At 44.2% G+C, this 13944-nt stretch overlaps 1 protein-coding gene across 1 annotated transcript in view; it reads left to right on the forward strand.

Moving 5' to 3' along the window:
* The window catches only part of MAPKAPK3 (MAPK activated protein kinase 3), a 134915-nt gene that overhangs the window by 4054 nt on the left and 116917 nt on the right, over positions 1–13944 (forward strand). The window contains exon 2 of the mRNA XM_082321588.1: positions 5323–5406. The gene's annotated coding sequence lies outside the window, so the exon portion shown is untranslated. The remainder of the gene's footprint in view (positions 1–5322; positions 5407–13944) is intronic.

Raw genomic sequence — 13944 nt, forward strand, 5'->3', positions numbered from 1 at the left:
CAGGCCTTTGGGGAATATGGTGTGTGTAGATGGACTGGTGTTTTTGCAAAATCAGCTGTTTTTCAAGGGTTATGCTTGTGAGCAAACTGCTTTAGATTTCTTTCTCTCATGCCTGAAGAAGGACATCCACATGCCTGTGGATTTCACTGTGGGGCAGAGTGGGTAGAATCATAGAATGCTTTGGGATGGAAGGGACATCTAGTCCATCCCCCCTGCAATTGGCAGGGACACCTACAACTAGATCAGGTTGCTCAGAGCCCCATCCAGCCTGGCCTTGAATGTTTCCAGGGATGGGGCATCTACCACCTCCCTGGGCAACCTGTTCCAGTGTTTCACCATCCTCATCGTAAAAAATGTCTTCCTTCTATCTAGTCTGAATCTACCCTCTTTTAGTTTAAAACCATTACCCCTTGTCCTATCTCTATTGGCCCTGCTAAAAAAGTCTGTCCCCATCTTTCTTATAAGCCCCCTTTAAGTACTGAAAGGCCGCAGTAAGGTCTCCCCGCAGCCTTCTCTTCTGCAGGCTGAACAACCCCAGCTCTTTCAGCCTTTCCTCATAGCAGAGGTGTTCCATCCCTTTGATCATTTTTGTGGGCCTCCTCTGGACCCCATCCCATCTGGTAGGGATGACCAAGAAGGGGGAATCTGTTTGCAGCAGTTCCTGCCCACAAGCAAGGCCTGAGTAATTCCAGCTGTGCCAAAAAGCAGGTGTGACTTGCAGTCTTCTCCATCTGCTATTGCTAGGTCAGAGGCAAATAAGCTGTCATTCCACTTTGCTCCCTGTGGGAAGTTTAACACTGCATTTGCTGGAAACTTGCCAGTGGTTCTGTCCTATACTGGGATTCACCAAATCTGGATTCAGATCCCTGCTGTGTGACAAACTGCAGGCCTGACCTTGGGCATATTATTGCTTACTCTGTTCCCTGCTGTTATGGTTGGAATAACATCCCTTTGCTGTCTTACAGACCACTGTAAGAGTACCTTATATAGAGGATGTGGGGTACTCAGTGACTTCAGAAAGGACTGTGACTGTCCTATGGCAACCTCTTTTTCAATTACATCAAGAAAGAGCAAAGAATGAGCCAACTTTTATGAAATCCATCTCATCTGCTTCTTGGTGACAGGGCACACCACTCTGCTGCAGCATGATAAATCAGATTTGCTTTGCTGATTTCCAGTGCTGCCAGTACAAAACCAAAGGATGTGGGAGTAAGCCAGAGCACCAGCACGAGTTTTTCTGCAGCAAGCACGTCTCTGAGCATGATGAGAACATGATGCACAGACAAACCAGCCTGCTGCAGGGTGCTGAGAAAGTGCATCCTGTTCACAAAAGCAACTGGTGCTTTTACAGTGCGTGAGCATCAAATATGTTGCTATTGCAGACAGGTGGAGAGAAGTGCTGCCACGTGTTGTGGTCTCCATGGTTTGTCTCCTTCATGTGGTTGATGTCAAAACTGTAGCTTTGTTTAAGTGGCAGCTTCCAGCTCTGAAGATCTGCTTCATCTTCTCCCTTCACCAGCAAACCTGAATGGTCAACTCTTCTGTGTCTTGCGTGCTCATCCTAGCGTTTTGGGCAGAGTGGGCATCAACATGTCATTTCAGTTGCAGCTACCCCGTCAGTGTTATGATGATAGCCACGATTACATGAGCAAGATTACCACAAGACAGAAGGACTTAGACCAACTGCATGTGAAGAAACTGCTGCCTGGGGAGGAAGGGGCCTTGTCCCCATTAAATATTTGCTCTGGGTTCAGCTTGCTTCAAAGGGCTATGTAAGTAGTCTCAGGCTTCACCCTTTCTTTTGTGACAGTCAGGATCTTCTGAGATCATCCTGACCATGGCAGGGAGCATCAGGAAACATTGCAGGGATTCTCAGCTCGTGGGCTGGAATTTGCAGCATGGCAAAGAAGAGTTTGCCATCTAAATATCCGGAGCCAACAGATGCGGTGAGAAACTGAGGCACAGCAAAGGAAGAATCATGGCAGAGTCATAGGAAGAGCTCAAATGCTCTTAATGGCAGTTCTGGCAACCTAGCTCTAGCTGTACTTGCTTCTCCCTTTACTGGTTCTTTAAATAGTATAGCCATCCCAGCTGTCACCTGGGAGGATGATAGTGCCTCGAGAGCAGGAGGTAGTTATTGTTGTTCCTTCCTGTTTGCATGAAGAAAGGATGGGAGAGTGTGACCAGAGAAATGTTCGGTTTTGAGAGCCTCAGTCTTGAGATACGACATGAAGGTAATTTTCACAGTTTGTGTTACTGGCACGGCCATTACTGAACACTGCAGGACCTGGACATATGCAAATGGCAGATGTGATGGGAGAGGAAGGGAGTGGTGAAGAAACCATTACATGAAGTTCACCTAGAGAAGACAAGATTCTTGAGAAAGGGTGTGTTAAAATGAAGCTGAGGTTTTAGGAGGGATGGCCTGTGCTGCCACATTCCTGCTTTGCCACTCTGAAATGATAAGTAGAACTGTGGGGGCTGAGTCTTGATAAGGTACAAGTTGTATATAGGAGGCAAACTCTGAGCATCTCTGCTTAATGTCTGTACTTCAGAGAGTGAATGGAGCTCCTTCTCCAGTGTGGATGGCTTTCTGGTGGACCACAGGCAACAGGCAAGCAATAGTGGACAGAGCTCAGGACTCTGAGGAGCCCTGTTGATCGAGAGCAGAGCACTGCTCAGAGTGTGTCACAAAGATGCCACTTGCCCGAGTTTCTATAAACACCAGTTGCACAGTTAGGTATGAGTATATGGGAGGCAGAACTTTGCTTTTAGTGGGATGTCTTCAGCCATTCTTACATGGGAGATTTTGATTTCCACTTTATGCTAGCTGCTGCCTATAGTTTTAGCTCCCCACCTGCTGCTTCTTCCTTTCTTGATGGTTAGCTTGTCTCCTGTGTTTTGTATATACGCTATAGCATGCACACAGTGGGGCATGCCCATCAGCTTGATAGCACAGTACCTACTGCAGTGGAGTCCTTACCTGGCAGCCTGAGCTGCTTCCAAGAGCCACAGTACCCAGCAATGCTGGTAGAAGAGTGGCTTCTGCCATCAAAATCCTCACTTGTTTATCTGAAATACTGATCCAAGACTGTCTAGAATGTGAACACAGTTGCTTGGGTTGTTGAAAAAGGCTTGAATTATTATAAAATTCCTGGCCTGACATTTGGCTTATGATTAATTACTTAGGTTTGTGTAGTGCTTTGATGTTCCAGCTGTAAATCCAGAGTAAGCTGTTACAACCCTGACCTCAGTGGAGTCATCCCACTCACTCCAGTTGGGTTGAAGTTGGCTCACCTGGTGATATGTGGTATTTGTATTCTGTGAAACAAGCGTCCAGTCATTGATTTAAGCCTTTCCAGGGACTGGAGGCTGTTAAGCTGATAAATCTTTTCTCCTTTTCCATATTGCTCTGCCACTTATGTGGGAGTGCCCTTCTGGCCATCCCTTTTGACTTTGAGCTTGCTGCTGCTCTGGAGTCCTTCTCTGAGCCTTTGTAGTTCATGGTGTGTTTGTATTGCTGCAGTGCGTAGAAGCTTTTCTCACATGTTGTTCCATCTCTCTCTAAGCTTTCAGTACTCTATTCCTCTGCCAGTATCTTGTTGTGTAATTCTCCCCCTGCCAATATTGTTGGCTTACATGGATAAATTTCTTTATGCTAGATAATTTAGAGTAAGCTTGTGACAGAAAAATCCTAATTTAAAAGGCAGTTTCATCTTGCATTGTCCTTCACACGATTTTGCTGCTGATGGTGTTTGCTGGGGTGGGAGTCATAGTCCTGGCATGTGCTCTCTTTGCTTGAGAAGAGCAGATTAAGATCATACTTCGCTCAAACAAGGCTTCTTCATTTAATGTATATGGGCAGCAAGCACTCAGGCTGTAAGTAGATTTTGTACTTTAACTTCCAGGTCAGTGAGTTTTTTGTCTCGTTTGTGTCAGCAGACAGTAGCCCTTTGTTCAGCGTCACAGCTTTTTCCACCTCAGCAACGCGCACGCGCGCACGCTCACGTGGTGCAGATCCTGAATTGTGCAATAAACTCCATGATAAGTTCCATAAGCCCTGCAAATACATCGTCTGTTCTGCTTCAGGGCTTGATTGTGTGCCCTATTGACCAGCAATAAAGCCAAGAGTATGGAGGGAGGTACTTATTCATTTATTCTGGCTTTTCATCCATCATTGCCTATGTGGGAAAGAAGGGGCATAAATACTTTGAGAGTGAAAATTGTCTTTGGAGAGGTGGCCTTTGTAACTTGTGAAATCTGGATAATTTAATGAAATTAGTCAAGTATTAAATCAATTATTTAATTTAGTCATTAAGTAACTTTGTTACTAAGTAGGGTGAGGATTAAGGCTGGGCTAGGTCATGAGCATGAAAGGTCACGAGCACAAAAATTAAAAGATGAATGCATCTGGATGAATGCCCTGTAGCCTGTTGTTGGTGTCCTGATCGCAAAATAACTGCTTGAAATCCTGTCTTTGCAGCAGGTGGTGCTTGCTAGCACCCTCCTATGCTCATGCAGAGTCTGGAAAAGCAAGAAGGGAGGCACCATCCCGCTGCTGATGGCATGCCTTTTCCTGAGCACCCCTCTAGAAGGTGAGGGTGCTTGCCAGTAGAGCCTCAAGCATTCATTTATGGATAGTGGTGTAAGTCCCACACAGCAGCATGACACTTCTCCCTCTCAAGGTCTGACCTGCTTCTTTTCTGCAGACAGTGGGCAAAAGAGTGAAGGCAATCCCCTTTTTCCTTGCTCTTCTAATCTGGCAGTGCCTTACTTCTCCACCAAAGCTCTGCTCAGCCCTGGAGCACTCTCACACCCAGCTGTGCCTGACCTCCCATAACCTTGCTGTTTGTGCTGTGGATCCCTGCAGAATTCCCTCCATCCTGATCCTCTTGGACTTTGTCCCTAGCAAAAAATCCTGCTCAGGCTTCTCAGAATTAATGCGCATTAGCTTAACTCAGAATTGCCATTTCCTGGGAAGTTCTGACACTGTAAAGCTTGTTTGTTGTTTTTTTCCCCCTCTTTAATCAGAATTAAATAATTTATTTTTAAAATTTCCTGTGAGGACACTGTGTCCCAGATTTTGAGTTTTAGAAATGTTTTGCTGTGGGATTTCTGAATTTTTGTTTTGAGTTATATCCATTTTAAGTTGTTGTACTGCTTATGCTTACTGCTGATTTGCTAAGTAAAGACTAGTAGTAGGTCACAGTATGTATATTGTATAAGAAAACACAGTAGTTGGTTGCCTCTTTTTTTTTTTTTTTAAATCTATAAGAACAGCAGCTGCTTAATATGACTGAAACATCTTATCTTATTCTCTAGAACAAGAAGTCCCTTGTTTGCAATGTAATGAAAGTCTGGCACTGCCATTACAACACCCAGGAATGCTTTCATCTAGAAAAGCAGGTAACATTTCGTTCTGTAGTAAGTAGCGATTCATCTTAATGATCTAAGAAGTAATAAAATATTTCACTACTTCTGTCATGTTAGAGCAAGGTAATAACAATGCATGTGGGATAAAAACCTCTAAGATAAAGTACGTATGATTTGGAAGTTCTGAAATAGAGCTTCTGAACTGCCAGAAGCAAAGCTGTTCCAAGTAGCTTTGGCAGGAACTTTTATCAAAATCAATGCTCTTTTAAAAGCAAATTAAAAAAAATCTGTTCTTAAAAGACGTTCTTCCCAAGAGGATGTTTTGATGGTGCTTTTCTACTAGCTGTCTTTCTGTCCCAGCAAAGACACTCTTTGTTATGCTCCTTAGCATTGTGAGTAGAGAAGATATAGAAGTTTCTCACTAGGACTTAAACCCAAGTCTCCATAGTGAAAGTCCTAAAAATTCCTTCGTTGCACAAGCCACCCTTCTCTGGCTCCTGAGCTGCTTTTGTACCTCTTGTAACACATCACGTCAGGCATGAAATAATTCTCCCTATCCTGAGGCAGAAGCATGCTGTTCAAACCGCTGCTGTCTTTCCTGCCCCTCACAGGGGGAAAGGACAGCGTGCTCTCACTGTTGGACCTCTTCCATGGAGGCCTCCCTCCACGCAGAGGAAATGGCAAATGTTGTCATGCCTGTTTCTCTTTTCCAAGGTGCTGCCCAAACAAGCAACACAAATCAGTTCCAAAAAAAAAACCAGAATGGCCTGAGCAGGGAAGATAGCATGCATGACTGGGAGGCCACAGCATTAATAAAGGCAAAGTTTCCTTTCCTGTCACGCTTTGCATTGAGATTTGATGACTAGCGGGTGGGCCTTTGCTGCTCTTGTGGAGGAAGGTGTTTCTCTGGTTACCTTTCAGCAGTTATCACTGCAGACACTGGTGGGAAGCCACAGTTTGGGGAACTAGAGTCCAGTGTGGCTCACAGCACAGGTGAAGAGTTTATCAGTCTTAAATTGAATACATGCAGCTATTACACCATATAGATAAAAGAAAACAAACTGGTACTGGAGAAGCAGCTTGCTTGTTTGTTTTAAGCAAGCATGTTCAATTTAGGAACAGCATCCACAGTGGAGGAGCAGATCTGGGCTGTGGCTTGCCAAAGAACTGCAGTGGCAATGGGATTTATAAGTAGGATATTTTCATGGGAGTTGGTACACAATCCAGACATCAATAGTTTTAAGATGTTAAAGTATCCCAGCAGGGAAACATGAGTCAGCAGTGTGCTGCTGAAACTAGTCTGCCCTTAGCAAGGCATAGCTGCCATGTTCACCCCACTCCACTGATTAAAAAGTCTTTCTTTTTCTTAGTAGTACCAGTGAAAGAAATGCTTACCTAACAGGGAAGGCTAAGCTCTCCAGATGTCTGAAATAAAGATACTGACAGCTTTGTTGCAAATGCAAAGAATAAGAGGATGAGTGATGGTTTTTGAGTTAGTGTAGAACAAGCAGATTTCATGAACTGGTTTATGCTGTGCGACCTTAAGGCCATTATTACTGCAAGGATCTGGGAGCAGTGCATGAGTAAAGACAGGGTATGAGGGCAGTTTCTGGAACCATGCCACTGAAATAGCATTGGACAAATTCCCATGGGTGTGCTCCTCTGAATTTTATTTCTACAAGACAACAGATGTCCCTGCTTGCTCCAATTCACAGAATTAGATTGAGGGTTGGAAAATGGAAGAATTCTTTATTCCCTAGGCTAAGATCTGGCTTTAGCTACATCCAATGGATTTATGCAAGTATGAAGATGCCTTTGCTTGTTCTTAAATGGTATTTTGTATGCCATTTTTGCCCTGTCTGGGTTTATACTGAAAGTGGATCTTTGACAGGCTAGGCAAAAGGCTGTAACCTGGGAGATGTCATAGCTACGTGTACGACTCTAGACACTACAGGGAAACCACAATGTAATGAAGTCAGCAGGAATTTTGCCCATGAGCAGGGACCTGGTGTTTCATTAGCAGAGAAGCCTGAGGAGAACTGGCCCATGTTAAGAAAAGGATGTTCATATTCATGGCAGCAGGGAAAGTTACAGTGGATGTATCTGGCCATTCTGAAGAGGTTGTTTCACTGCATTTTGGAGCTTGTAGAGTCTAGGGAAGAGCTGTGTATTTCTGAATAGGACAGAGGTCTTAGATTTGAGGGCCTAAGGGAGGGTCTGTCCTTCTGTCACCACTGACTGAGCCACAGAAGATCCAGGGTTGAAAGCCAGAGAGTCAGTGGTGTTCAGAAGAGTCTACCAACAAGGGAAGGAGGCCCAGGAGGCATAGGATCAGGGGAGTCTTCTGTGGGAGTTTGCTTGTTTTAAAGCCGGGGAGCAGGGCAGTGTGACTGGTACCTGCAGTGTGCGTGGGAGAGCCCTATGGAAGCGCAGAGAGCGCGGGACTGAGTGCTGACACCGGCCTGGGGCCGTGCGCACCCTCAGCCAGTGTGGGAATGATGTGCACGAGGTGCTGGCAGGTGGGAGTGGAGGAGGGAATGAGGCGAGTGCTGAGGAGGCTGCTGGACAGCAGAGGAACTTTGATAGCAATAGGAACATATGGTGGAGAAGCGTCAGGGCTGATGCAGTTGTAGGATAGTTTCAAGGAGACAGTCCTGCTACAAATAGGGAGCTTTAAAACCAAGATGCAAGAGTGTGCCAAGAACACTGTGTACAGTTCTGTCAGAAAAATGTACTCGCGCAGGAGCAGGTGCAGAACAGGGCTAGGAGGATGAGTAAGGGACAGAAAGCTTAGCAGATGAGCAAAAACTAAAAGAGATGAGTTTGTTTTGCCTAGTGAAACAAAGACTGGGAGAGGAATGTGATGTCTCTCTGTAAACACTTCATTGCAAAGTGAATACTAGAGGGGAAGAAAAGGTCTTTATTATAAAGATCAATGCTGGCACAAGGACAAATTGGTACAAAATTGCTATTAATAAACTTAGCCTGGAAATTAGATTTTCAGCCGCTAGAGGAGTGAGATTCTGGAGTAGTCTCTCAAAGGCAGAAATGGAAACCAAAGGAGCTTTGTAAAGAAGCCTGAGGAGCCTGCAGTAGCAAAGGGAGGGTAAATTAAATCTCTCACACAGTCTCATTTTATTTTATGCATGTTGATGCTATAGACAGCCTGACCTAGTAGTCTAGGCAGGAGGGCAAGTTGCAGTAGAAGGTGGAAGCAGCAGTCAGCAGCCATAATTAAGAATCGATAGCCAAGTTACAAGTCAGCTGCAGGAGATGGGGAGTTTCAGGATAGCTGAGCTGTGCAGATATCCAGCTTTGGCTGCATCTAGTGTTTAAGAACAGAGACTTCACCAAATTGACTAAGTTTAGAGCCTTTTCACAGCATCTTTTAGAACCAAAACTTGCACGGTAGGACTCTGTGCTAAGTCTTCCCTCTCCACTTCCCAGTTGCTGCTATTTTCTGCTCCATTCTGGCACAGATCTACATTGTGGGTGTAGTAGGGTAGCTTTGTCTCTGTGCCCCTAATTCCTTGTTCGTAAAAGATTAGGATATGTTTTAGGACCTATTTTGAGAATGCCTCTAATTTTGCTGGAGACTTCCTAAGAGAGCCTCTCAGCATGAAATTGTAGAATGAAGGTTAGCAAAGTTTAGCAGAGCTGCCTTTGTCAGAGGAGGTGCTAGGATCCATTTGCAAACCAGCTTGTTGGTTTGCAACAAGCTTGAAATTGTGTCGGCAAATTTTTGGATTAAGAGAAAATGAAGTCATTTCCTGAAAGTGTTTTGAAAATTACAGTGTTATCCAGGGTCAGAACTGAGCAACGCTCACCTATAGGACAAGCTGAACTTTTCAGGCTAGAAAATGGGAGGAAAATGCAAATAGATAAGCAAAAAACCAACCAGCTTAAACAAGAACTTCAGCCTTTAATGGTGGTACACTGAAAGGTATTCCCGGAAATGGCATTTCTTTGGAATTGGGATAAAGAATGCAAGAAGCAAGCAATAAATAGAAGATGCATCTGGACAGAAACATGAGGAATGAAAGAAGGGATAGTAGGGCAGGCAGACCAAGTATCTTTTTTCAGCTCCTAATCAGACATGACTATTCAGGGCGAAGAGAGAATTTACGACCTGTTCCTTCTGGCTGCAGACCTGGAGAGCATCAGAGAGGTATAGGAGAAAGCTGGAGGAGCATTATTGCCCATATGAAGGAAAAAATCTGCTGCTTCTTTGAATTTTGCCACAATATCCATTGTGTAGCTCTGCTGAGTTTGGTTTTCTGTGCAGCATTTTTCTCTTACTAATAGACTTTACTTATTTGTCTGTCAGCATGATCCTGACTTGGCAGTAAAACCAAGCAGAGCATTGGAAAGTTGCCATTAATCGATGGAGTCAGTGCATTGGACGAATAAAGTGAATATAAAAATTGCATTTCCCAGAGGAAGCTCTTACCTGATGATGTGAGAAGTCATAGGTCTGTCAGAAGTGGCCAGCTTCTCTTGCCTCCAGCTCATCAAAGCATCCTGTCCTTGCATTTTCAAGTGGTCATGGGACCAGCAGGGAATTTTGGTAGGGAGAGGGGAAACCATGAGGGACTGACACCAATGTGATCTAATAGTTGGCAAGGACAACATGCCTAGTCCTCCTCTGCAGCCCAGCTTGACACCTATAGCCCTTACACAGAAGCTTGAGCTCTTAGTTTACTCCTTTTCAGTGCCTTTGGACCACTTGGCCTACTTATGGTGAAGTTAACTGTCCTGTGCACATACTGATTTAGTACCTTGGTTTTATGTTCTTGTTTTGGTGCACAGAAATGGTGTGATTAAAGCCAGGCCTCAGGGATGCATGACCTGCAGTTGCTATTGACTTTGAGGGACGTTTCTCCCCATTTGACCTGACAGGTCAAGAGAGATAGGATTGAATCTGGTCTTACCTACTATAAATTAAGACAAAAAGTTGCTCAAAACTGTATTCTAACATATCCTGTCTGGAAATGAGCACAGTCTTACCCTAACTCTTCCCAGCAGTGTCTTTCAACATTACAAAAAGAAAATTTGATGGTCAGAAAAAGTTACTAGTAGATTGTCACAATAAGCTAAGACTGTTTCATCAGCTGAAGGTTATCAAATTTAAATGATCTGAGTTTGTTAATGGAATAATTCCTACAACAGTACCTCACTCTTCTGAATATTTGGGGTGTTAAATATTCCAGCTACCATTGTGATAAGTCTGAATTTCTGTTTGGTTTCCAGAAGTTAAAAGATGTGGTTGGATTTTGCAAGGCCTAGATCTGTAGTCTGCAGGAAAAAGGGATTTTCTTTCACTTTTCTTTTTCTGCGATATCTAAAAAATGGAGTTAGAGACTTATTATTCTGTAGAGACAAAAGTTTTGTCCTCAGTTGTCCAAGCAATACCTGTTCAGGTATGACAAGAATATCTCTGTTCCAAGATGCCTTAGGATGTTTGCCTGAGTGACATAGAAGCATTTGGAAGAAGCCTACCTACATGCTGAGTAGCTCACAGTCTTCCCACTTGGCAAATAGAAGAGGTGAATGCAACAAATGCTGCTCACTAAGAAGCTGAAAGCCTCAAGAAACCATAACTAAGATGAGTTTATCTCCTTCTGAGATCTTCCATAAATTCTTTTGTACTTTCTGTCAATTTAACATAGAGGACAGTCTGTATAGGGGATAGTCAAAATGAATTTCTGTATTTCTTTCCATTTGTTTTCCTTTCTTCCTCTGCCACTCCATTCTTTCTCTTCTTTCCCTTACAGCTTAAATGAAACCAAATGAGGTGCTTGGTAACTGTTGTACTGTTTTAATTCCTTTTCTTTGTAACTCTATTAGTTAACAGAAGAAAATTTTGCACACTGAGGAGCTGTATTTTATTATGTTAGTTCCAGCAAAACAGCAATAACAGAAACAAAGGGCTCAAATCTCATTTGCCTTCCCTTTTTTTTATTGCTTACTCCAAACCAGAGCAGTGGATGTAAAAGAGGACGGAAAGAATTCTGAAAAATGAGTAGTTGTAAACTTGCAAGTTTTGCCCTGAGTGCGTGCTCAGTTTTGAAACTTTCATTTTTGCAAGGTGTTTGAGCTTAGAACAGTGGGTCCCTCAAGAGTTTGTGTATTCCTGTAAATCGTGTTGAGAATCTGTCTCAGCTATGGACATTCCGGAATGGCAGTGCCCTCAGAATAATGGAAATGCTTGGAAAATATTTGCTGTGTCATAGAATCATAGAATGTCCTGAGCTGGAAGGAACCTACAAGGATCATCGAGTCCAACTCCTGTCCCTGCATAGGACAACCCCAAAATTCACACCATATGTCTGAGGGCATTGTCCAAATGCTTCTTGAATATTGTCAGGCTTGGTGCCGTGGCTGCCTCTCTGGGAAGCCTGTTCCAGTGCTCCACCACCCTCTGGGTGAAGAACCTTTTCTTAATATCCACCTTAAACCTCCCCTGGCATATCTTCCTGCTATTCCCTTGGGTTCTATCATTGGTCACCAGGAAGAAGAGATTAACGCCTGGTCCTCCTCTTCCCTTTGTGAGGAAGCTGTAGACCTTGATGAGGTCTCCCCTCAGTCTCCTCTTCTCCAGGCTGAACAGACCAAGAGACTTCAGCCGGTCCTCATACGGCTTCCCCTCTAAACTCTTCACCATCTTCGTGGCTCTCCTCTGGACACTCTCCAGTAGTTTCATATCCTTTTAATACTGTGGCGCCCAAAACTGCACACAGTGCTCAAGATGAGGCCGCACCAGTGCAGAGTAGAGCAGGACAATCACCTTCCTCGCCCAGCTAGCAATGCAGTGCTTGATGCACCCCAGGACACGGTTGGCCCTCTTGGCTGCCAGGGCACACTGTTGGCTCACGTTCAACTTGCTGTCGACCAGAACCCCCAGATCCCTCTCCACAAGGCTGCTCTCCAGCAGTGTCTTTTTACCTTCTGTCACTGCCACGTATCCTGCCTGCTGCCTGTACGAGTTAGCCACAAAATCATGTTTAGCCTGGTTTACACAACAACAAGGGCTGCCCTACAGACTTGAGAGCTTGTAAAAGCAAACAGTGGGTGTCAAACCCCATCCTCAATTGGATGGAAAAGCAGACATCCATGGAGCAACCCAAGCAGACTTCTTTAATGAGAAAAGAAAGTCGAATGGTATTTGCTAGTTAGCAGAGATAGCTGGATTGAAAGAAATTTCAAGGTATTTTTTCTAATCAGGGGGTCCATTTTCCACCCACAAATGCAGTCCTGCTTATCCTGTCAGAATGACATGCTCAGCACCTCCCTCAAGCTGAGTTTCAGTCTTTCCACTTACTTGTGTCAGTGGTGAGGGTCATAGCAAAGAGGTTCTTCTTGAACCTGTTCAGCTCTTGTTGCATTAGCTTCAGTCTAATAATAAGTAATGAAGGGTGGAGTATGTGCATCCCAAAGAGTGTGTTCAGATTGAAGAGTATAAATCCCAAAGAGTATAAATTCAGATTGAAGAAACTGGTTGTGTTTGGAGTGTGTTGCACAACATGTATTGAAAAACCCAGCCGCAGTTTCCCTGTAATCTGAATGCTCCTATTCATGATTGTCAAGATTTTTCCATTAAAAGGATAAAATCCCCGCAGTGAATTACGAAAGATATTTATCCTAGAAGTTACATTTCCCACTTGTGGCTCACTTAGGACATTAGTGCAACTCTGATATAAAGGACACCCCATCTCCTGTCCTATCCTCCTACCAGCCGTTCCTGTCTCCACAATTAGCTTGGCAGATGCGGTTGTTCTTTGTGCTGGAGCAGCATGTTCACTTGCACTGAAATGGTTTCTTGCTGCCATGAAGGAAAAGGTTAAGAACTAAAATGAGCTCTGCCATCATCCGTGAGGCATTAGGAGCCCCGTGCTGCTTCTGCTTCGCGGAATTCCAACACCCAATGGACTGGACCTTGCCGCCTTCTCTGAAAGACAAGCCAGCTACGGGGGATTTATAAATACCCTTCCATACAGCGGGCAGGGAGCATGGCAGGAGGGAACTTGGCACATCCCTGTGGCTTGGTACAGACTCAAGTGATGTGAGCCTGTTCTTGAAATATGTCAATTATAACAAGTACCACGGCATCATATTTTGTACCACTTTGTCTAGAAATATCTGAGAGGGCAAATCTTGGTCATTTTGGATGCGGAGGGCCTCCTGTGCTCAGTTCAATCACTGCTTGCAATCTCATTGTGAGGATGCAGCAGATCAAAAGAAGGAGCAGATGGCATTAGAAGATGGACTAATAAAATGAGGAACAAGGCTGCAGGCAGTGGGGATTACCCCCATTTTTCCCTTTTCCTGGCTAGGTGTGGGCTTGTACAGTCTTTGTAATACAGAGCTGAGTGCCTAGCTGAGAAGTATGGTCCAACTACTGAGGTGGATGTAGTTTTTAATGTCTGTCTTCTCTATCTAGGATTATGGATAACGACACTAACATCTGAATGCAAGGGAGTCTGCATTCTGTGCTGTCTGCTGCCCAAAGATTAGATTTAAATGTAGCTGAACAGTCAAGGAAGAGGAGGAAGGGATGTTTGTGTGATGCTG

Source organism: Platalea leucorodia, assembly GCF_965183815.1.
Source record: "Platalea leucorodia genome assembly, chromosome: 9".
Classification (NCBI taxonomy): domain Eukaryota; kingdom Metazoa; phylum Chordata; class Aves; order Pelecaniformes; family Threskiornithidae; genus Platalea; species Platalea leucorodia.